Source organism: Ambystoma mexicanum, chromosome 6q, assembly GCF_040938575.1.
Source record: "Ambystoma mexicanum isolate Mex_15411 chromosome 6q, UKY_AmexF1_1, whole genome shotgun sequence".
Lineage (NCBI taxonomy): Eukaryota > Metazoa > Chordata > Amphibia > Caudata > Ambystomatidae > Ambystoma > Ambystoma mexicanum.
In genome coordinates, this window is record NC_090937.1 from 1,191,070,964 (window position 1) to 1,191,096,899 (window position 25,936).

Consider the following 25,936-nt stretch of genomic DNA (forward strand, 5'->3'; position numbering starts at 1 on the left):
GTAACACCTGACCCAATGTAACACCTGACCCAATGTAAGTAAGGATGTGTCAACCTGACAGTCTCCAGCAGAGGACAACCAACTCACTGACCATGAGTCTGTCGCTGGAGCCTTTGTCACAGAGGATCAGATCAGAGGCGTGGGAGACCTACCAGATCTTGAAGCATTGTCCGGTGAGTGGCCATGCATGTGTGTGCAATCCATGTGTATGTTGCTTGGGTTATGTGTTCTGATTGAGTGCCAGGTGAGGCTGTGTACTCAAGATTGGCATGGGTCACCTATGTGGTCCCTCCAAACCATTCCCCGGCCTTGGGTTTGGGTATGACAGTATCCCTTCTGACCACAGATTACTACAGTTGCCCTTCAACTGTCATCTTGCATCAACATTGGTGAAAATGTTTTCCTGTTCATTCAGCCTGATTTTTTCAATCCTTGCCATTTTTACCACAAATTATTTTCCCGTACTGCCACTAATGTTAGTGGCAGACCACTGGATCTGTAGCAGCATGTGGCACATGCGTGTTTTGTCACACTATTTTGCATGTTTTATCTCATGATGTCCATCTCACATGGATGGGTGACAGTACTTATTTCCTACCATATGGCTGTACTTGTGAAATTTACCATGGCTATGCTACGTGCCATCTGTGTGCTGGCATGTGTCATGTATGTGTATTGGACATGCCACTCACAGACTAATTTGTGATGCCAGTGCTATCCAGCATGCAGCAAATGTGTTGCTTTTCCATCTTGGAGTCCTCAGTGTCTGCTTTTTGCCTCCCCTTCCAACTCATTGACAGTGCATGCATGCCAGGTTTATAGTCATGTGGGACATGTGTCATTTACGTACTGCATCTCTGCCTCCTCAGGCCTATGTGTGTGCTATGGTGCTCATGCCTCTTTCCATTTGTTATCTTTCATGTTTTTACAGGTGATGAGGCACTTGATGCTGTTGAGGTGGAGGAGATGGTGCAGACCCAGGAGGAATCACAGCCACAACCGGGCACCAGTGGAGGACGTGGGGTGGTGGTGGGTGAAAACCCAATCCTCCTGCAGACCATACTGTCCACGGGTGTCTCTGGATACACCTCCCCAGACCTCTATGATTCAGGTGCTTAATCGGACATTGAGACATATGTGCCGTCGCAGGTGAGTTTTTCTGGCAGGGATGCTGTTCTGTCCAACCCACCTGCACCGGGGGTAGACCCCTCTATGAGGATTTCAGTGTTGGTAAGTCCGCCTTTGGCGGTTACGGATGCAGGGTCACACTCCACATCATTTGCTGCTGTTCCTGGGCCAGCAGATGTAAGGGGGAATGCAGTCCTGCAGCCTCAGGCAGTGCCAGCACAGCAAGGTGCAGATCGCCTTGCCCCAAACAAGTGTGGTGCCCGCCAAGGTGGTGGCCATGTGCCACCAGGCAATACTGTAGGGGAGAAATCAATTTACAGTATAGCAGCACAACAGGGAGCATTGTGTGAAATGATGGCTCAGGCAATGGATATGGTGGCCACTTCCATTCTCCCCCCTGAAAGGCAGATGGAGCTCCAGCAGCAGGCAACGGCCTCCATTTGCCACTCACACAGGGAGGACATGTTGGCGTCCAACAGGGACAGGCGGGCTACAGTGGAGACTGCGCAAAGCCATATCTGTAGAGTCACAGGCCCACAGGGAAGCCCTGAGGTTCGAACATCAGTTCCTCAGGGATACTCTGGGTGAAGTTGAGGCTTGCCGCAATTTTAGGTCAGAACAGCAGCTGGAGCAGCTCACACGTTCACTCTCAGCAGAGCTCCAGGCAACCCGTGTGGAGATCCGGGCATTAGGCGAGGCCATGCAGGTAGAAATGCGGGCTACCCGTGAGGTGCTGCATGGGGATCTCCGTACCATCATCCTGCAGAACGAAACCTTCTGCACCCGCATACTTGATGCCATGGAGGACCATACCAGGGCTTTGCATGGGCTGCCTCCCATATCACGGCCACCTCCTGATGTAGCAGCAGAGGGTGAAGAGAGTGACAGCAGTTCTCCCATTGTAGCGTAGCCGTGAAGGCCATGAGCCCATGAAGGTATTTTTTTTTCTCAACATCCACGCATGTGGGTGTTGGGGTGCACCCTGTCCTCGAACCTCCTGGGTGGCCTCACCCGCTCCGGTCCACACATGGCCATTTTTTATTTTTTTTAAATATATATATATATTTTTACAGTGTGTTGCTTTGTGTGGCTCCCGTGGGCATCCACTGTGTATTCCAGCTGGGCACATGCAGGCTTGTCCTGTCTTTGGGTTAGATGCTTGGGTTCCTGACACACACACCCCTCCTGCTTCCCCTTTCCATGGGCTTGCAAAGGGTGTGACCAAGTGACAGTAACTTACACAGTGACATTGGGCTCCCATGAGCTGTGTGGGCAGTCTGTAGTCAAAACTGTGTGTACATCCCTAGTGGGGATTGTTGTTGGATTCTACACTGCATGGTGTATTGATATGTGCTTGTGCATCCATGTCTTTCTCCTTATTCGCATGTACCATCTTCATGTCTTCACAAGGCCGTCTCCTTTGCAGATGCAGTTCATGTTGTATGCAGTACACTGACACATTTGCCTGACAGCAACACTCTGCAGTTGGAAGGGGTCGATGTGCTGCCTTAGTCAGGTTGTGAGACTTGCACTACTTTAATTTTAGACTGTCATATATTGCAACTGTTTCATCCTATGTTGCTGTTTTGTGTTGCTGGTAAGCATTTTTTCATGTGTGCTGTTTCTTATTGATTACTGGGAGCATATTGTCTGTGGGCTGTTTACATTAGGCACAGTGCACTTTGTGACACTTGTGTCATGTGTTGTGCATTCATTTGGTTGCTTTCACATTGCATGCCATGCCATGGTGTGTTGGGTAGCTGAGTTGGGGAGGGGTTGGGTGACATGGCACTATTTTCATGTGGTATTTTGCAAGGGGGTAGTCATTCATGCTGCATGAATGTGTGTCTTTTTGTCACAAAGCATTGGTTGTCTTTAAGTAGGTAGGGATGCACACAATGTAACACTCTCCAGGTGACCAATCTCAGGCTGGTATGGTTGTGACAGTTGACTGTCCCTTTTGTCATCATCATTGATTGTCAGCTGGTATGCGTCAGGGTTGTGTGCACTCCACATGGGTAGTATTTTAGGTGAAGTAATTAGCCACCAGCTGGGTATGGGCTGCCTTACCATGTGCCCTTTCACCTCCCATGTGCAGCGGCCGTGCATGTGGTTGGGGATGTGGGGACACCACCATGTCCACCGGCAGGCCCCGGCGGGTTGCAACGTTGTGCAGGACACATGCTGCCACTATGATCCTGCACACTACTGGGGGCGCATATAGCAGCTGCCCACCAGAGCGGTCAAGGGAGCAAAAGCGTGACTTGAGCACTCCGAATGTGCGCTCCACTATGCCCCGGGGGACAATATGGGCTGTGTTGTATCTTACCTCGGGTGGTGTGGTGGGGTTCCGAATTGGCGTCATCATGTAGGTGCTCAGAGGGTAGGCACTGTGCCCTGGGGAGCTGATGAAGGGTATCATTAGTGGGGTTGTCACATTACTCAGTTTCTGACCTGCATGCATGTGCAGAGGCATTTATACTCACCAATCAGCCATGTGTCGCCATGCCGCCCAGCTTCTAGGTCCCGGTTTAGGGGTGACATTCTGAAAATGAAACTATCATGGGTGGACCCTGGATAGTTTGCATATACTGAGGTGATGTTTCTCATGGCATCAAATAATACCTGCACATTGATGGAATGCCAGTGCTTGCAGTTTCGATAGATGTGCTCAGTTGCCCTGGGAGGATGTAGAGCCACATGGATGCAATCAATGGAACCCAGCACTTTGGGGAAGTGTGCCACCCTGTAAAAGTCCTGGATGGCAGCCTGCCTTTCTGCAGGTGTTCTGGGCATGCATATGTGCCTGCGGACTGAGGGGCATGCAGTCATGATGGCCAACACCTGGTGTAGGCAGCGTGACTGCGTGGCCTGTGACACACCCCCCACTATGGCACTTGTCCGCTGAAATGAACCAGTAGCCAAGAAGTGCAGTACATTGAGCATCTTTTCCAAGGGGCTCAGTGCTTGGGAGCACAGGGTGGGTGATGTGAGGTCATCCTCCCACTCACTCACCAGGTCGAGTATTATGTGTGGTGGAAACCTGTACCTCCCATACACCTGGTCATCAGGCATCCCATTAAGGCTGGTCCTGGGTAAAAAAATGCGGGGCCTGGCTATCCTCCTCCTCCTGCAGTGTCCCACGACCACTGCTGCGAGGAACGGTATATTCATCCTAGCGTCTGAGCTTGTTTGTTGTTTGCGTGCACTTTTATGCTGCGCGGGCCGCTTAAGCCTGCTTCCTGCTGGCGTACCTGTTTCAGGATCAGCACGTCTTTTTTGGAGCACGCCTTTCCCCTGTTTGATTCGATGAATGCGTGTTGTTGGCGCGCGTGTGGGCGTTGCGAGCATTTACCTCCTGTACTTCCCCCGTAACCCAAACATTTTCACGCGTTGTTCCCCATTCCAGTTGTTACGCCCCGTGTTCCGCCCACTTTTGTTGTCTGCGCTGCGCTATGTGCGCTTTTGCTGTGTGCATAGCGCACGCCGTTTAATGACGAGTGCGCCCGTGTGCGCCACCCACGATTTTAGCGCACATCCCAGGATTTAAACACGCACTGAATTCCATGAATCGATGGGCGCGGCTTTGGCACGCGTGCGCTGCGATTTTCACACTTGCGCTGCGATTTTCACGCTTGCGCTGCGATTTTCGGCGCACATTGATTCCATGAATCGGCCTGATTGTGTATAGGCGCTATATAAATAAATTATCATATCATATCATATCATTAGAAACACAATAAAATAAAGAAGGAAAATAGATTCACTTTAAAATATAATTAATATGATTCTGCCAGACTCATTCTAACAAATACCAAAATCAGTCCTTTCTAAAAAAGGAGAGGCAAGACAGTTTAAAAAGATTTCATATTTTGTTCCATATGTGATATGCCGCAGCAGTTATAACAGTAGATTCAGCTCTATAGAGTGAATTCCAGAACTGGCCTGTTTCAATATATTCAATCTGTTCGACACATTTCATACAGCCCTTCACATACAGAGAATTTAGACCAGAACATCTTGTCAAAACATGGTGGACAGTTTCAATTTCCATGCAACATATGCTCCCATGCCCCCTGATATTCGAGGGTGGGTAATAAGTTAAAACGCAGATATGCAATAAACATGTTTAAGTTCAAAGAGCAAGGCCTGGTAAGATATGTAGATGGTGCATTACTAAGAAGCTTTGAGATGAAAAGGTCCTATATCTCCTCCTAAAAGCGACCTTATCCAAATTGCATGCTCTGTCCCACACTCTAGACCTCTGTTTAAGCATTTGCTCTATATTGGGGAATTCACACACCATGAGAATAGGTATTTCCAAAAAGGTTAAAAGGGAATAGGATGTTTCTCCAATTAGAGAATAAAAGGATTAGTTCTATTTCTGGAGTCGCAGTTTCCCAGGATACCCAAAGGTTCATTGCAGTTACACACAGTGGATGCCAGCTTGAGATAGAGAATAGGAAGTTGAACAAGCCAAATTAAGGAGAGAAAATACAGACCACATTCCATCCTTAAGGCTTCTACTGGGACGAGTTCAGCAAATGTATTACAGAGCATAAAGATTTAGCCTCAAGTTTGCCAAGCCACTTGACCTGTCTCAAAGGAAGGACCTGTAAGCCATAAACTATGGCTGTAATAATGCTTGTTCGATAGATGGTCAGCAGGCCTTCTAGGTTATTACCGCCTGTGCTTGCCATGTAGCGTTTAATAAGTAACCGTTTGTTCCAGATCTTAATAATTACAAAATCCCTTTGAAAATGGATGGTGGGGTTAAGCTTAAGTGGGAAACCCAAATAAATGTAGGTGTCCACCACTTCGAGTTGGTCATTTCCCAATTTCCATACAAAAGAGTGCTTTTTGGGGAGACTAGCCCCTAGACACATAACTTTGTTTTTTTGTGTTGATCATCATGTGTTTGACCTGTGCAAAGGCTGCAAGAGCATTTAATAAACACTGGAGCCCTATGGCGCTCTGATTGAAAAGGAAGGTATCATCTGCGTACTCAAGCCAGGCAATGGCCACACCATTGGTCTTAGGGGGAATGTTTCTTGCTGTCTCTAGAAAGCGGGTCAAATCCGCCACATAAAGATTGAATAGTAAGGGGCGAGAACGCATCCCTGCTTCAGTCCTGCATCCGTCACGATGCACCCAGTTATTTCTCTCTCCTGATTTAAATGGACGGCAATTGTAGTATCGGTATATAATGATTTAAGATAATATAACAGATGGGAATCAATCCTCCAAGAAGCAACATGCGTGTCCACAGATACTGGTGGGTACTAGGTGTTGAAAACCTTGCTATGGTCGATAAGACAACACTAGAGTAAATCTCTGGGGCAACGTCTGGCCTCTGTCATGAGAAGTTGTATGGTACAAATGTCTAATGTACAATGCCCCTTTCTAAAGCCATTCTGGAACAGTTTTAATAGTTTTCTTTCCAGAGCTCTGCTGTGGCGAAGAGGATTGTTTCTGTCTCCTTTTTTGTGTACAGGAATAGGTATAGACTTTCACCAGCTTTCAGGGACATATCCGCTTCTCTCAATTTGTCTAAAGAGTTCAAGCAAGACTTTAGCCCACAATGCTGGATTGGCTTTCATAGTGATGTTGGCCTTGCCATATGGACCTGTAGCACAGGAGGATTTCAGCTCACATATAATAAAGGCAATGTCCTCTACTTCACGGTCTTCCCCAAAGAGTTTATTTGAAGGAGCAGAGCTATCTGCCACTGGTTTGCCATCCTTTGTTACAAAGTATGAATCAGTAATTTGTTCTATCCACTGAGATTCAGATAAAGAGTTGGTTTCAATAGATGCAGGTTCTGCAAGATATTCCCTAAGGCGAGACAAGAATTTGCAGTTATCCTTACACTTCAGAGTTTGGAAAAGGCATAACCAGTTGACATTATTTAATGATTGTTAATATTGTGTCAGCCAGTTTTTGTATCGTGTAGCAAAAAGGGAAAACTGGACTTTTTTGTCATTGGGAAATAGTAAGGATTGTCTTCTGACCAGCGCCCTATCTGTGCGATACAACATTTTGTTGGACGGGATTAAAGGATCAAAGGCGGCCATGGTCAAGCTGCTCTTCTTACCCATAGTCTTGGAATTTTGAGTCCTCATAGAGACAGCCAATTAAGCCATCATAAGTCCAATTTCCCAAGCATGTAATGCTAACCAAGATTCAAGAAGATCTTGATTCACTAATATGGCATTACTAATTTGGTTGTGATTCCAGCTGACCACACTATACTATTGCCAGCAAGATTAATCCTAATAGCTGAAGTGCATGGGTCGAAGTGTAAGAATGTTTTAGGCTTGATGTCCATGTGAGTGAGGCATGATCACTCAGATTATTGTGACAAATGTTTAGCTATGCACAGCTTCTTTGCATTTTGGGATTTGCCACAACATAATCAATGAAAGGTTTGGAACGACCATTAGGCGGGGTAAAATTAGAATCAGGATGATCAGTATTATCTCTAGACAAACATGTTAGATCATGGCCTTTCAAAAATTGTGACCATCTTCTGTCAACAGCGCTAGCGGGGAACATTCTATTATGGGATGTATACATTTCACTATTGATGGCTTTCGTCATATGCAGATGTAAATCATGCACATTAAGATCTCCGGATGTCAATACCTTACTCACAGGATATCTATTGTACCATGCTAGGAGAATGTTCTCAAACGTTGAATTTTAGCTGTGGCCAAGTTATCCAGGAGGGGGTCGTACAGGTTGACGATAAATACTCTTTCCTTGGTTTCTGAATGAAATAGGGAAGACAAGAAAACCTGGGTAGGAAAATAATCAACATTGAAAGGAGTATGAAAAAATCTAGCACGGATTCCAATAACACAACTGCAGCTTGGGCGGCCTTTATGTGAGCCCTTTGCAGGATTTCAAAGAATACTGTAGCCATCAATACAAAAGTAGGAATGAACCACGTTTCCTGTAATAAGAAGATGTCAGAATAAACGAGATGGGAAAGGCCCAGAGGTCGGCCAGAAAAGGAATTGTGAGTGCGAGTGTTCCATGTGAACCAAGACAATAAACGATGGTTGTTTCATTGTCAGATGGTACCTGTTGGCTTGACTTCACAAAGCCATTGTTCAACAGGTTTCTTTGCAGCAGGGTTTTAAGGAAAATGAGACGAGGAAGCTATTAGCGATGAGCATTGAGTATGTATATTGTTAGATGGAAAAATCGTCGATGAAGGTAGAGGATGTGATTCTTTTGATGCTGCATCACCTACAGGTGAGAAGTATTTCCTACAAATTATCAATCTAAAGCCCCAGGATTCTAGTTCGTGGGAGGTTTTCAGTAGTGCAACAATCAAGGGGGATACAAACTGGAGATTTACCCAATTGGATGAACTCTCAAACTTCGGTAACTCGATGTGGGTAATGTCTGCCGAGCTTATCATGCTTATGTCATTAATTTGTTAAAACATTTCAAGAATACATCTACTATTCAAGAAGGGGCTTTTCTTGGTAGTGTGCAGTTGGCAATGAAGTTCTCATTAGATTAAGTGTACAATTAATTTTTTCCCGCTTCGGGCTAGGATATATTGGAATAAGATGGCACAGCAAGCATAGGTGGTAGATCACCACAATATTGGCTATGCATCGAGGAGCAGCCAGCGGTGGGGGCTGTACATTTTGATATATTTGCATTTTCGGGGACAGCTGACATTCGACTTAATAAGACTGTGTCAGGTAGCACGTACTAGTAGTTCACTCAGGAGGAAATTGTAACCAGCGATCTATGGGGCCACACTGGCCTGACTGTGCTGTCCTTAGATGTATGAAATGCTAAGCACATAAGATGCAAATACATGCAGCCGAGATGGTCAGGACTGATCCAGGGATTTCTCTTTTTCATCACCTTTTTCCATTTACCGGATTTGTTCTTTGCTTTACTCATAGGCAGAGGGAGGGCAAGAGGAGAGGTTATAATTATAGAGTCCTCCTCATTGGGTGACGGGGGCAAAGATAACTTTTTGTAATCCCAGTCAGTCTCCTCAGTCCTTGCAGGGACAATCCAAGCAGTTTCCTGTGACCCAACTTCTCCAAGGGATCTTGTTTTTGAGTTTAAATTACTCATCTGCAGTGAACTTCCTTCACGAGAAGTAGAGACGATTTTCCCACCCATTGTATTTTCTGCAATGTCAAATTTAGTTAGTGAGGGCGAGTTTTCGAGGATAACATCGACGACCATGGCTAGAACTGGTTTGGACGATGGCAGAGCACAAGGCCAGCAAGCCCTCAACACTTCAAATTATTGCATTCAGCGTAGAAGTCACGTGTGAGTCCTTGATCCCGCAAGAGCCACAGATGTCTGGGGGGCGAGCCAGCTTGCTGTCTTCGCCATCAGATGATTCTGAAAATTCAGAGGAGGGGGTCAATGTAGCCAAGTCTGGAGAGATCGATGGGTCAGTTTCAATAAGATTTTCATAGCCATCCATTAGCGGAGCCATCCTCTCTGAGTTTCCCAAAGATTCCTGTTTCATCCCAATATACATGTTCAAGAGAGAGTTGTTATTGTCTAATATAGGTCAAGTAGATATTGCAGTGAAACGTTGAGGAGAAGAGGTACTAGCCAGATTTGATGAGCCTGGCAACCACGGTAATGTATTAAGAAAGGCAGTGATGGTGGGTTGCGTGCCACATCACTGATGGCCTTCAAAGATGAAATGTGGCAACTCCAGCCTGTCCATAACAACACCCTGAGAATGCCTGTCTTGGTTTGGCAAACAGTATGTGCCCCATAACATTAACAGTACACTGCTACCTCAACAACACCCTTTTCATAAAGTGCACAAGCCATGAACACACTCATTTCAAGTGCAACCAAAAAGGCTCACTGTTGCCCATGTAGGTTAATTACTTAGACTGAACATGTTATTGGTCCCAGCTTGCACACTGTTCCTTTTTCCCTTCCATCCATTTCACCCTCGATACACCACCTTTGCCTTCTCCCTTTTTCCCTTTGCATGGACAGTTGTGCCTATAACCCTTTGCCATGGCCTTCATAAACCTTCCATCTACTGGGTTCCAGCTACCATTACCGCCTTGGCCTTCGTCTTCATTGCAATACATAAGAACACATGTGGCTCCAGTGTTATGTACAATCGAAGATATTACTTAAGGGGAATTTCAGCTTAACTCGCACAATGTGAGGGTTTCCCCATCTCCTACAGCAATGGTTGGATAACAGGATAACAGTTAGGTGAGTCCCAGCCCTGTCTGTGCATGTGTCAGGAAATACAGGTATGGTATGTAGGACGTGCTTGTTCTACCGTGTCTCAGGGTGGATCCTACCAGATGCTCAAGATGCTATGTAAGATGTCCCTGTTGCCTGTTCTGCATTGCTCACCTTTAATGTCTAGCATCAGGTTACCCTGAATGGACACAAATGCACTAGCAAGTGGCATGTCATACCAAGGGCTCCTTGCAGGCAGGCTGCAATTTCCTTGTGTTCTTCCTGTCATTTTGGCAGGAGATATGCACTACATTTCCCTGCATGCTACACCCGCAGATCTTTGTGAATGGGATGAGGAAGAGGGAAGAGAAGTAAAAGTGCCAATAACCCAAATGCATTCAGGTTCCAAAGAGCAGTAACATCACATTGCCCAGTGAAGTTTCCCAGGCTGCCCTCTCACCTTGTTGTGTGCCACAGCTCTATATAATCCCTTTGTTTTGCTAACCTCCTGCCTGAGATGTGTCCTGCATGCAGATGCACAAACATGGCCCAGCATTGTCATCCATTGCAAGCCTTTATCACCTTCAATTCCTGCTGCATCTTATACAAGGCTTTCAGGCTGCAGTCAGTAAGATTTATCAACTACAAACTCACTATTTCTCTGTAGGCTCAAACCACATCAACAGTAGACTACTTACCTGCCGGTAAATTCATGCAAGAATCAGCAGACAGGCCATCTCAGTCTATTTCTGAATATACTGATACTTCCCCACCCCTAACAGTAGACTCTACATTCACTGTCAAAGTTCCTGAAAGGGTATTTGAGCCTCCTCGGCAAGGTAAAGACAAACCATGACACTTGGCTCCACACACCTTCCACTCACCAACCTACATGAGACGATGTGAGCTGCTTCCCCCTGTTACCTGATTTGTAGTGCATCCCCTGATGAACATACACTGACCACTTCCTCCCCTATCCTTTCCCTCCTTACGCATGTGTCTGATACCCTCATTATGCCCCTTGCCCTATCATGAAGATGTTCTACATATCTCCCAGGACGAAATGTTACCCCTCATGAAATACACAAATATATCAACATAATATAAGGTCTCACACCCATCGCAATCAACATGTAATTTTTTTTACACAGCTACAACATTACACATATGTTTATTTTATTTTATTTACATTTTTAAAGCGCTCACACAGCCCGGGCGCATCAAGGCACTGTTACAGATTTTTTTTGTTGTTGTTGTCTTAGTTGCATATTTATAACACGCTTAAATACCCAGAGGTTTCTAAGCGCAGACCCGGGGATGGAACAAGTGTTGCTTCGTGTCGGGTTGCTTCCAAGTCGAGCACGTTGCCACTGATCTATCCTCTCGGGACCAACTGAGAAACACACTTTGCCCTCCAACATCCACACATCACCAGGCAATGTACAACATAATTCACACAGGTCTGTGGCATGCCCGTGCCTAATGGAGTATCTACTTGACATAACATATGTCAGGAGATGGCAGGCCAGGCTTCTATGACAGGAGTGAAAAAAATGGCACATAAAAAATAAGCGACTACAGCACCCCTCACCAAAACATGTGCACATAAACATCCAATGGAAACTGACTCCATGCAGCTGATGTGTAACCAGAAACACAAAGCAGATGCATAACTGATCATAAGCTGTTGGGGATTACTCCCAGGTAAGCCAGAGCGATACTGGAAGTTTGCGTACTTGGAGGGCCCAACACCCTCCCACACAATACACAGAGGACTCAGTCAACAGCAAGTTGTGGTTTATTACAGCTACAACCAACAGGGATCGATACAAGAACTCCAGCATGTCACACAGTAAATGGCACAGAGGTCCCTTTTGTCTAAAAAACACATCACTGCTCCGTCATTACTTGGGCCTCTCTCCAGAAACCTATTGTGGCGTGGCATTGGCCATCAGGAGCATGCTAACCTATATGGGTACCTATACAGTTATTTTACTGGCTCTTCCATGTCAGGTGGCTGGCCTGTTCCAGCCCCAACTCACTAACTATAACATTGTTGCAGTGTTGTAGACTTACCATTGGTTCGTTCCCGTTGCTACCCACCCGGAGTGTACTAAACTGTGATTTGTTAGAGCTGATGTCCCCAGGCTTGGGACCCAGAGGACCCAGAGCAGTTCTCAGCTCACTGTGCACCTTTTCAAGGTGATGGGAACAACTATGTGCTTCTCTTGTAACTTGTGAGTACCATCCTTTGCCTTATGAGAATGTTCGTCTGCTTGGAGTAACACTTGTTGCATAATTGTTGCAGTCTGTGTCTGGCTGCCTGGGATAGGCTCTCTTTTTTCACCACTGATCACTGTTCATTGTCTGCTTTAGCTGTATCACGTGTTTGGAGACCACGAAATTGAGCTCTGAAGCTCGGAATTATGAGGATGTATTCCCTTTTTCTACAGCTGGTCCCTTTGTCATCTGGCTGCGGGTCCTGTCTCACACGTCTTGCTCTCTGTCCAGCCTGAATCATCACAGCTTCTCCTTTGCTAAGTTATCTGAGGTCTCCTGTATTTTTCCTTATAAAGCGGTATATATGTTGTCCACACTATGCTATATTCTCCTTAGGTTAGTCAAACTTGGCTCTGTCAGGTCCCATAGGTGCTCCGCAGTTCCATAGGGTTATTACTCGGTAAGCATCTGCAAGCCTTGCTCAGGATCCCTTCTGCCTTGTAATTTCTGCGTTGCTGCATTTGGCTAATGATCAAAAAAAGGAATGCAATGACAGTATGTGTATACATTTGTCCTTCAACTATATAACTGTATGCTTGTGTTGTTCATGTATTCGAGTGTGTGTTTGTTTCATTATTTCAAGTGGCATGTGTGCTTCATGTATAACGCTGCTATGTCGTGGTTTCTCTAACAAAGTCACTGTGTCCTCCCAGGTGAGCCCTCACCACCCTCCCCAGGGCCTGCACGCAGCCCAAACCACAGGGGACTACCCTGCAACCCTGGCCATGCCCCCCAGGCAGCCCTTCCACCCTGGCCATGCCCCCCAGCCAGCCCACATCTCACAATGCACAAGTGAGCACCGACACATGTCCCCCTGCACTCCCCCACACAGCAGGCATGGGCACCTGCCAACAGGCCCCGACTCATGTCCTCCCACCCACTCACACACCCAGCAGTGATGGGCACCTGCCAGCAGGCCCCGACACAGGTCCCCCCACCCACTCACCCACCCAGCAGTGATGGGCACCTGCCAGCAGGCTCTGACTCATGTCCCTCCACCCACTCACCGACCCAACAGTGATGGGCACCTGCCACCATGCCCCAACACATGTCCCCCCACCCACTCACCCACCCAGCAGTGATGGTCACCTGCCAGCAGGCTCCGACTCATGTCCCCCCACCCACTCACCCACCCAGCAGTGATGGGCACCTGCCAGCAGGCCCCGACTCATGTCCCCCCAACGCGTCATCATGATCCACAATCATGACCCTTATGGCCACCCAAATTCCACGGCACACCCCCCCTGCCCAAAGAACCAACCAAGTATTACATCCACCCCACATTGAAATGCCCATTACATGATACAACCCAAATGGCAAGTATGTACATCAACACATGTCCATCACACACACACAATGGCTGCCAGTGAATGTGAAAACCCACATCGTGACATGCATGAAACCAATGAGAGAATACCACACATTGAAGTATGAAACGAAAATGTATTGAACACAAAATGAAGGTAATGAAATGAAAACACACAATAATGCAAATAAGAAATAAAATCCAGCATGTCCCAAAAAGAAAAAAATATGAAATCAGAATCCAAATAAATCTAAATGAAAATGTGTCCAAAGTCTCTGTCCAACAAAGCAAATCCAAAGTGAAAGAAATTAGGAAAATCTAGAAATCTAGAAACCTATCAAAAAGCCTACCTAATAAATAACTATACAAAACTATACAAAAATGTGGGGCATAGTCCATATGCCCCAAATGAAAGAAAAAAGAAAGGAAACTTAACACTAATGAACTATATACAATGGCCGCGGGCAAGTCCAACGGCTCACTTCTTGATGTTCCGGGCCGGGGCATCATCAAACTCCTTTTCAATGTCCTGGAGGCGGGCCTGTTCACTGGCCCGAGGTCTCTCAGGGATGATGCCATGTTCTCCTCCAAATCCCTGTGAATACCCTCAAGGCACTCAGCCCGCCTCAGTGCCCTCTGCATGGAGTTCTCCGCCCTGACCATAGTGAGCCGTGCCTCTTCCGCCCACAGCCGCTCCGCATCTATGGCCTGGCCCAACCGCTGCCACACGGAAGACACTCCAAATCCAGGGTCCTCCTGCCCTTGGGCCGCTGCCTGCCCCTCTGATGTTGACAGCCCCGAGCCATCATTGCTCCCTCCTTCAGCCTGCTGCTGCTGTGCATGTGCCCTGCCTTGTGGTGCCTGCACGTCCTCCACCTGCTGGTGTTCAGTTGTTGGGGTGGCCACCCCTGCTGGACCTCCGACTCCCGACTGTGGCAGGGATGTGTCCTCCACCAGCCTGGCCGCTGGCTCAGGGTCAGCTCCACAGGGTTGCCCGGTGACATTTGGGCTGGTAGATGGCACAGAGAACGACTGGTGCATAGAGGGTTCAGTTGAGGAGGGGGTTGGCTGGAAACCCAACATACAGCGGAATCCAGTGGTGGTGACCTGTCCCAGTAGGTTGACGCGGTCAATGAGGCATGCAAAATGACTTGCATTCTCCTCACGAGAAGCCTGCAAGTCATCCTGCATGCCACGTTGACGCAACGCCATCCCAGATAGGACAGGCTCAACCCGTTCACAGATTGCCATGTCCGCAGGGAGAGGAAGGCCAGTTGTCTGCGGATCCCCTCCCTGAGAATGGGTCTGGACGTAGGCATCCCTGGTGGAGCAGGATGATGCAGTCACAGGATCAGGGGCAGGATTACACACAGGCACCTCTGCGGTGGCCTGTGCTGCGTCCTGTCCCTGCCCCTGGACTGCACCACTTGCACCACTGGAATCCCCACCTCCAGGCCCTGTGCATGGGCCTTCCACTGCCTCCTCCTCAACCAAAGCCTCCACCAACCTGGATGACTCTGTTCCATCTACCTCCATAGCCCCCTGTGGGGGCTCAGCTGCCCCTTCTGTTGCCGAGGAGTCCACCTCCGACCTCCCCCTCTTGGACCTCCCCTCGGCAGCTGTGGCCCCGGACGCGGCACCAGACTCCTCACTCCCCGATGAGATGGAAACCTGGGAGGGGAGCTGGGCCTTGCGTTTCTGGCTGCCTGTGGGATCCCTGCCGCTTTGCTCCACAGCACTGTCTCTGACCGCTTCATCAGTTGACGCTGCAGACAGGGAGAGACAGAACACAGGCATCAGCACACTGTACAATGGACTGATACACATATGACTGTTGCACATGAGGGCAGTCTCAAACTTCACACATGGGATCACAATACCTAACACACCTATCATCTGAACCCACACACATGCGCAAGTTAACAGGACTGTTGCATCTGGCAGCAGCATCCATACACATACAACAGCATGAGCATCCGAAGGTTAACCTGACGTCACATGTAACACGGGGAGTGTCACACACATGCACACACGCCACCAGACATACATGCATCTGTACATCGCCACCACCTGTCGTAGTGAAATCATCCCCATCCATGTCACATCTGCCAATCAGCCTCCTACGTGTCGGTGTCACATGCATCCATGGTGTATTACAGTGGCACACATGTCAAACACACACACACGCACAAGTACATTGTGCACATACATGAGGGTGGAACCACCATCCATGTGTCCCACCACAACCATGCCACAGTATACACACAATTCCAAACATGTGTGTGCCCACACATGTATTTGGCCACCATGCATTTGAACACATACACCATTCATGTGCCTCATACATGACTGGACTCACATGCGGCAGGCACATGTCCCTGTACATACACATCCATACATGGGCCTTCCAAGTCATATGTCCAACCTGCACACTCCTGCCACACCTCTACATGTACGGCGTACAATCAGTGCGCATGTACACTTACCGCTCAACACCGGACGGGTCTGCCTCTAAAGGATCTGGAGGTGGAGCACTGGGTTTATGCATTCAAGGACCCTCGTCTGCATGTTGGTGAGGCAGACCCGGCACCTCTCTGCATCCTCTGCCTTCAAGAGGCGCCGGGCCTTGGTGAGGGTCCTGGACCTGAAGTCCTCCCAGCGCTTCCAGACGTGTTTCATGTCGTGGGCTGCCACCCCCTCCTCGTTGATGGCAGCCATGATGTACTTCCAGATCCCCTTCCATCCTTCATTGTCGGCGCGTGAACTTCCATAGAGGGCATCATAATGCACCAGGACTTGCTCCACCAGGATGCCAACTTCTTTGGCACTGAAGCTGGCAGCCCTCTGCCTCTCTGAAGGGGGGTTGCCACTGGTGCCAGATGGTGTTGTGTCAGACATGGCAACCCCCGAGGCAGGTGTGGGTGGGCAACTGGGTCCTGGTGCTGGGCTGTGGAGCGATGGAATATCAGTCGGGAGTCTTCTGTTCCAGCAGGGGTGGTCACAACAACTGGACCCCTGCAGATGGCTGACGTGCAGGCACCAAAAAGCAGGGCAGGTGTTATGCAGGCAGGCAGGCAGCAGCAGATGGCAGGTGGGAGCGTGCTCAGGGCTCTGGGGGCAGGAAAATGGCCTTCAGGGCAGGAGCGTGGTCTTCTGTGTGTTGTGGCGTGGCCAGCTTGATACGGAGTGACTTGGCACGTGAAAAAAGTGCACGTCAGCGTGTAATTCGAGGAAAGGCCCTTAGCGCGTAAGCGCGTCTGTGACGTGTACGCGCGCAGCTTTTCCCTCATGACGGGTGCATAGTGATTCAGCACGTGAAAAAACAGCACGTCCGGGTGTCACTGCGTGTAATTGGAGGAAAGGCCCTTAGCGCGTAGGCGCCTAAGTGACGTCTTGTACTTCTTGTCGGTTCACACATGATTACTTCACAACGGTTCCAGTTCGTACTCCCTGTTTCCTCAGACAGCGTTCGATTCTTCTTTTGGCAGGGGTGTTTCCAATGCGCGCGCGCGTGTCTTTTTCACATTCTTTTTCCAGGCAGACGGTGAGTCGCGCACGTATTTTCCAACTGTGCTTATTTTTGTGTTTCTGGGTGCCACAGTGTAGTGTGGGTTCATTTTTCCACGCACGTGGTCTACCAGGGGTTGCGTGCATGTTTAATATTGTTTTCGGGGTGCCTGTGCATTGTGTGACCCGTAATCTTCCCCTACAGGTCACAGATAGCCTTGGTAGAGCACTAGGGTACGAATACCATCTAGTACCATACCCCTTTCACCCAAATTGCCCAGGACAATTGTTTACTGCAACTCCCATACACACAACAACATCAGTGCCATGGTTGTGAGGCGACCAAGCGGTAAGGGAGGCAAAGGTGGCCGAGCTCAAAGAGGTGGGCGAGGTGGGCGCGGTAGGGGACGTGGCCAAGATGTTCAGGGTGGCCCAAGAGGCCAGTGCATGGAGGACCAATCAGGGACACCTCTGCCCCCCCCCAATGGGTCGGGGAGATGCAGCAGACACCATCCAACCTCAGGCCTTGTTAATCGCCCCCATATTGTCAACTGGACCAGCACAGGATGACTCCCAGGCTGACTTCCTAGTCACCAAGTCTAAGCCACGTGTGGCGGTGAAAGTTGCTGTCACCAGGCCACCTGAATGTCATCTGCTGCCCCAAGTAGCCAGGCTGAGGAGGCTGCAGGGGCAGCTGCAGCTCAATCCACCCCAGCTCCAAGTTTCCCAGCCAGGACAGTGTCGGTCCAAGTCCATCACACTGAGGTTGGTCCTGCCAACATCACCCTGCAGCCAAGGCCTGCAGCCAGACCTTTGGTCATTGTGCCTTTGCAAACTCCCAGTACCCAGTCCACCTGCGCTTCGGCCCCTACCAACCAGAGCGGCGTAAGCCACTCAGGATCCGCACCACCTTCCAAAAAGAAGAAGGGTGCTCTTTCACTACAGGCTGGGACCCCAGACATGGCTCCACACTCCGGCACATCAAGGAAGCATAGCTTCAATGACACCGAACTAGATGCACTTGTGGCCTATGTGTTGGAACATAGCTGCGAAATGGTGGTGACTTCAGGGTGCAAAACTACGCCTGCTCACCATAGGGCCCACTGGCAGACCATTGCCACCTGCATTAGTTCCCTTGGATTTGTGAAGTGCACAGCTGATGATTGCTATAAGCGGTGGAATGACCTGAAACGCAGAGCAAAGAACAAGCTGGCTTCCAAACATGCCTCTACTCTGGTGACTGGCGGTGGGTCTCTGTCAGGCTGAGATTCTGATCTTGCGTCTGCGGAACCTGCTGAACCCCCGGACAATCCACCTAAAATGTAGCCCTCAGAGCTCCAAATTGTTTTTCAGCTCAGTTTACCACACTTCTAGGGGAAAGGGGGAAAAGTGGATAAAATAACAAACACCAGGCTGGATGCTATTGACTAGCTGGTTCCTCACCTGTAGTTGAGACAAAAGCATATACAGCACCACAATTACTCATTGAGTCACTGACCTTATAAACTATATCCTTTACTAAATCGTTTAAAAGACCATACCTTATACTTCTCCTGAAAATGCCCTGAGAAGTGATTTAGTAGATAAGACTTCCTTACTAGTTGTCAGGAAAACTTAAGGATCATTCAGCCTTCTTAGATAGGTCCTTGAATGCATTAACAGTCTTTTCCTATAACTTCTTAATCTTCTTTTCACTTTTACAAACTTTTTAAGCTCAAGATGAAGTAGGGAAGTTCCAACGAAATCCAATCTGGTAAAGTTTTTTGTATGCTAAGATTAGTCTCTTAATGATGAAGAGCTTGAAACGTGCGAAGAGAATTCACGTAGTAAAATTCACGCTTGCGTGCTAAAATTCCACGTAGCAAAAAACACGCACATGCGCTATAAGTCCACGTAGCAGAAAACACGCACATGCGCTTTAGTTCCACTTAGCAGAAAACACATACACGCGCTTTAGCTCCAGTAGGAGTAAACACGTACACGCGCTATAGATCCAGGTAGCAGAAAACACGTTCACGCGCTTAAATTCCACGTAGCAGAAAACACGCACACGCGCTTTAGTTCCAGTAGCAGTAAACAGGTACACGCGCTATAGATCAACGTAGCAGAAACACGTGAACGCGCTTAAACTCCACGTAGCAGAAAACACGCACACGCGCTTTAGTTCCAGTAGCAAAGTTCTCGCACACGTGCAGTTAATTCCCGTAGCAAACACGCGCACACATGCCGTTGATTCACGTAGCAGGATTCTCGCACACGCGCGGTTGCTTTATTTAACGGCTCAAACACGCGCTAACTCTGAAAAGTCACGTAATTTATGAAAGCATGCGCCCGCATTACAGTTTTGCGTGGATAGATGAACTTGCTCGCACTCGTGAACCTTTTCAATTAAATTAACCTTTTACAAAAATGACATAAGACTAAGATAGTTCTGTATTTAAGTTTCCTTCCACTTAAAAATTACTAGAAAGCACTTATCTCATGAATGAGTCTTAGAAAAGTTCTTCTCACTGATAATGGAATCTTCTCACTCCTGTCCTGTGTCCAAAACGAAATCCAAACTCTTTTCCAGTTTATTACTCAAAGAAGCCGCTCGACCACTTGAAACTTGAAACCCCTGAACAAGTTAAGCAGGAGCAGCTTTTTACACGACCTCTCAGCTGGGCTTTGACGATGAAAGGCAGTTTAGAATGTTCACTGCCCTTCCTATAAACAATCACCAGCCAATCAAAACTTAGGCTGAGCACTTCCATCTTGGCTTGGGGCCTTTTCCAAAGGCTGCAATTAAGGTTAAGGCTAAATTGTCTGTATCACAAATAAAACCAAACATAACACACCAAAACCCTTCCTCACTACATATGTGCCACACCTGACCCAATGTATGTAAAAATAAGTCAATGTATGTAACCCCTGACCTAAGAACATGTCAATGTATGTAACACCTGACCCAATGTAACACCTGACCCAATGTAAGTAAGGATGTGTCAACCTGACAGTCTCCAGCAGAGGACAACCAACTCACTGACCATGAGTCTGTCGCTGGAGCCTTTGTCACAGAGGATCAGATCAGAGGCGTGGGAGACCTACCAGATCTTGAAGCATTGTCCGGTGAGTGGCCATGCATGTGTGTGCAATCCATGTGTATGTTGCTTGGGTTATGTGTTCTGATTGAGTGCCAGGTGAGGCTGTGTACTCAAGATTGGCATGGGTCACCCATGTGGTCCCTCCAAACCATTCCCCGGCCTTGGGTTTGGGTATGACAGTATCCCTTCTGACCACAGATTACTACAGTTGCCCTTCAACTGTCATCTTGCATCAACATTGGTGAAAATGTTTTCCTGTTCATTCAGCCTGATTTTTTCAATCCTTGCCATTTTTACCACAAATTATTTTCCCGTACTGCCACTAATGTTAGTGGCAGACCACTGGATCTGTAGCAGCATGTGGCACATGCGTGTTTTGTCACACTATTTTGCATGTTTTATCTCATGATGTCCATCTCACATGGATGGGTGACAGTACTTATTTCCTACCATATGGCTGTACTTGTGAAATTTACCATGGCTATGCTACGTGCCATCTGTGTGCTGGCATGTGTCATGTATGTGTATTGGACATGCCACTCACAGGCTAATTTGTGATGCCAGTGCTATCCAGCATGCATCAAATGTGTTGCTTTTCCATCTTGGAGTCCTCAGTGTCTGCTTTTTGCCTCCCCTTCCAACTCATTGACAGTGCATGCATGCCAGGTTTATAGTCATGTGGGACATGTGTCATTTACGTACTGCATCTCTGCCTCCTCAGGCCTATGCGTGTGCTATGGTGCTCATGCCTCTTTCCATTTGTTATCTTTCATGTTTTTACAGGTGATGAGGCACTTGATGCTGTTGAGGTGGAGGAGATGGTGCAGACCCAGGAGGAATCACAGCCACAACCGGGCACCAGTGGAGGACGTGGGGTGGTGGTGGGTGAAAACCCAATCCTCCTGCAGACCATACTGTCCACGGGTGTCTCTGGATACACCTCCCCAGACCTCTATGATTCAGGTGCTTAATCGGACATTGAGACATATGTGCCGTCGCAGGTGAGTTTTTCTGGCAGGGATGCTGTTCTGTCCAACCCACCTGCACCGGGGGTAGACCCCTCTATGAGGATTTCAGTGTTGGTAAGTCCGCCTTTGGCGGTTACGGATGCAGGGTCACACTCCACATCATTTGCTGCTGTTCCTGGGCCAGCAGATGTAAGGGGGAATGCAGTCCTGCAGCCTCAGGCAGTGCCAGCACAGCAAGGTGCAGATCGCCTTGCCCCAAACAAGTGTGGTGCCCGCCAAGGTGGTGGCCATGTGCCACCAGGCAATACTGTAGGGGAGAAATCAATTTACAGTATAGCAGCACAACAGGGAGCATTGTGTGAAATGATGGCTCAGGCAATGGATATGGTGGCCACTTCCATTCTCCCCCCTGAAAGGCAGATGGAGCTCCAGCAGGAGGCAACGGCCTCCATTTGCCACTCACACAGGGAGGACATGTTGGCGTCCAACAGGGACAGGCGGGCTACAGTGGAGACTGCGCAAAGCCATATCTGTAGAGTCACAGGCCCACAGGGAAGCCCTGAGGTTAGAACACCAGTTCCTCAGGGATACTCTGGGTGAAGTTGAGGCTTGCCGCAATTTTAGGTCAGAACAGCAGCTGGAGCAGCTCACACGTTCACTCTCAGCAGAGCTCCAGGCAACCCGTGTGGAGATCCGGGCATTAGGCGAGGCCATGCAGGTAGAAATGCGGGCTACCCGTGAGGTGCTGCATGGGGATCTCCGTACCATCATCCTGCAGAACGAAACCTTCTGCACCCGCATACTTGATGCCATGGAGGACCATACCAGGGCTTTGCATGGGCTGCCTCCCATATCACGGCCACCTCCTGATGTAGCAGCAGAGGGTGAAGAGAGTGACAGCAGTTCTCCCATTGTAGCGTAGCCGTGAAGGCCATGAGCCCATGAAGGTATTTTTTTTTCTCAACATCCACGCATGTGGGTGTTGGGGTGCACCCTGTCCTCGAACCTCCTGGGTGGCCTCACCCGCTCCGGTCCACACATGGCCATTTTTGATTTTTTTTAAATATATATATATATTTTTACAGTGTGTTGCTTTGTGTGGCTCCCGTGGGCATCCACTGTGTATTCCAGCTGGGCACATGCAGGCTTGTCCTGTCTTTGGGTTAGATGCTTGGGTTCCTGACACACACACCCCTCCTGCTTCCCCTTTCCATGGGCTTGCAAAGGGTGTGACCAAGTGACAGTAACTTACACAGTGACATTGGGCTCCCATGAGCTGTGTGGGCAGTCTGTAGTCAAAACTGTGTGTACATCCCTAGTGGGGATTGTTGTTGGATTCTACACTGCATGGTGTATTGATATGTGCTTGTGCATCCATGTCTTTCTCCTTATTCGCATGTACCATCTTCATGTCTTCACAAGGCCGTCTCCTTTGCAGATGCAGTTCATGTTGTATGCAGTACACTGACACATTTGCCTGACAGCAACACTCTGCAGTTGGAAGGGGTCGATGTGCTGCCTTAGTCAGGTTGTGAGACTTGCACTACTTTAATTTTAGACTGTCATATATTGCAACTGTTTCATCCTATGTTGCTGTTTTGTGTTGCTGGTAAGCATTTTTTCATGTGTGCTGTTTCTTATTGATTACTGGGAGCATATTGTCTGTGGGCTGTTTACATTAGGCACAGTGCACTTTGTGACACTTGTGTCATGTGTTGTGCATTCATTTGGTTGCTTTCACATTGCATGCCATGCCATGGTGTGTTGGGTAGCTGAGTTGGGGAGGGGTTGGGTGACATGGCACTATTTTCATGTGGTATTTTGCAAGGGGGTAGTCATTCATGCTGCATGAATGTGTGTCTTTTTGTCACAAAGCATTGGTTGTCTTTAAGTAGGTAGGGATGCACACAATGTAACACTCTCCAGGTGACCAATCTCAGGCTGGTATGGTTGTGACAGTTGACTGTCCCTTTTGTCATCATCATTGATTGTCAGCTGGTATGCGTCAGGGTTGTGTGCACTCCACATGGGTAGTATTTTAGGTGAAGTAATTAGCCACCAGCTGGGTATGGGCTGCCTTACCATGTGCCCTTTCACCTCCCATGTGCAGCGGCCGTGCATGTGGTTGGGGATGTGGGGACACCACCATGTCCACCGGCAGGCCCCGGCGGGTTGCAACGTTGTGCAGGACACATGCTGCCACTATGATCCTGCACACTACTGGGGGCGCATATAGCAGCTGCCCACCAGAGCGGTCAAGGGAGCAAAAGCGTGACTTGAGCACTCCGAATGTGCGCTCCACTATGCCCCGGGGGACAATATGGGCTGTGTTGTATCTTACCTCGGGTGGTGTGGTGGGGTTCCGAATTGGCGTCATCATGTAGGTGCTCAGAGGGTAGGCACTGTGCCCTGGGGAGGTGATGAAGGGTATCATTAGTGGGGTTGTCACATTACTCAGTTTCTGACATGCATGCATGTGCAGAGGCATTTATACTCACCAATCAGCCATGTGTCGCCATGCCGCCCAGCTTCTAGGTCCCGGTTTAGGGGTGACATTCTGAAAATGAAACTATCATGGGTGGACCCTGGATAGTTTGCATATACTGAGGTGATGTTTCTCATGGCATCAAATAATACCTGCACATTGATGGAATGCCAGTGCTTGCAGTTTCGATAGATGTGCTCAGTTGCCCTCGGAGGATGTAGAGCCACATGGATGCAATCAATGGAACCCAGCACTTTGGGGAAGTGTGCCACCCTGTAAAAGTCCGGGATGGCAGCCTGCCTTTCTGCAGGTGTTCTGGGCATGCATATGTGCCTGCGGACTGAGGGGCATGCAGTCATGATGGCCAACACCTGGTGTAGGCAGCGTGACTGCGTGGCCTGTGACACACCCCCCACTATGGCACTTGTCTGCTGAAATGAACCAGTAGCCAAGAAGTGCAGTACATTGAGCATCTTTTCCAAGGGGCTCAGTGCTTGGGAGCACAGGGTGGGTGATGTGAGGTCATCCTCCCACTCACTCACCAGGTCGAGTATTATGTGTGGTGGAAACCTGTACCTCCCATACACCTGGTCATCAGGCATCCCATTAAGGCTGGTCCTGGGTAAAAAAATGCGGGGCCTGGCTATCCTCCTCCTCCTGCAGTGTCCCACGACCACTGCTGCGAGGAACGGTATATTCATCCTAGCGTCTGAGCTTGTTTGTTGTTTGCGTGCACTTTTATGCTGCGCGGGCCGCTTAAGCCTGCTTCCTGCTGGCGTACCTGTTTCAGGATCAGCACGTCTTTTTTGGCGCACGCCTTTCCCCTGTTTGATTCGATGAATGCGTGTTGTTGGCGCGCGTGTGGGCGTTGCGAGCATTTACCTCCTGTACTTCCCCCGTAACCCCAACATTTTCACGCGTTGTTCCCCATTCCAGTTGTTACGCCCCGTGTTCCGCCCACTTTTGTTGTCTGCGCTGCGCTATGTGCGCTTTTGCTGTGTGCATAGCGCACGCCGTTTAATGACGAGTGCGCCCGTGTGCGCCACCCACGATTTTAGCGCACATCCCAGGATTTAAACACGCACTGAATTCCATGAATCGATGGGCGCGGCTTTGGCACGCGTGCGCTGCGATTTTCACACTTGCGCTGCGATTTTCACGCTTGCGCTGCGATTTTCGGCGCACATTGATTCCATGAATCGGCCTGATTGTGTATAGGCGCTATATAAATAAATTATCATATCATATCATATCATTAGAAACACAATAAAATAAAGAAGGAAAATAGATTCACTTTAAAATATAATTAATATGATTCTGCCAGACTCATTCTAACAAATACCAAAATCAGTCCTTTCTAAAAAAGGAGAGGCAAGACAGTTTAAAAAGATTTCATATTTTGTTCCATATGTGATATGCCGCAGCAGTTATAACAGTAGATTCAGCTCTATAGAGTGAATTCCAGAACTGGCCTGTTTCAATATATTCAATCTGTTCGACACATTTCATACAGCCCTTCACATACAGAGAATTTAGACCAGAACATCTTGTCAAAACATGGTGGACAGTTTCAATTTCCATGCAACATATGCTCCCAGGCCCCCTGATATTCGAGGGTGGGTAATAAGTTAAAACGCAGATATGCAATAAACATGTTTAAGTTCAAAGAGCAAGGCATGGTAAGATATGTAGATGGTGCATTACTAAGAAGCTTTGAGATGAAAAGGTCCTATATCTCCTCCTAAAAGCGACCTTATCCAAATTGCATGCTCTGTCCCACACTCTAGACCTCTGTTTAAGCATTTGCTCTATATTGGGGAATTCACACACCATGAGAATAGGTATTTCCAAAAAGGTTAAAAGGGAATAGGATGTTTCTCCAATTAGAGAATAAAAGGATTAGTTCTATTTCTGGAGTCGCAGTTTCCCAGGATACCCAAAGGTTCATTGCAGTTACACACAGTGGATGCCA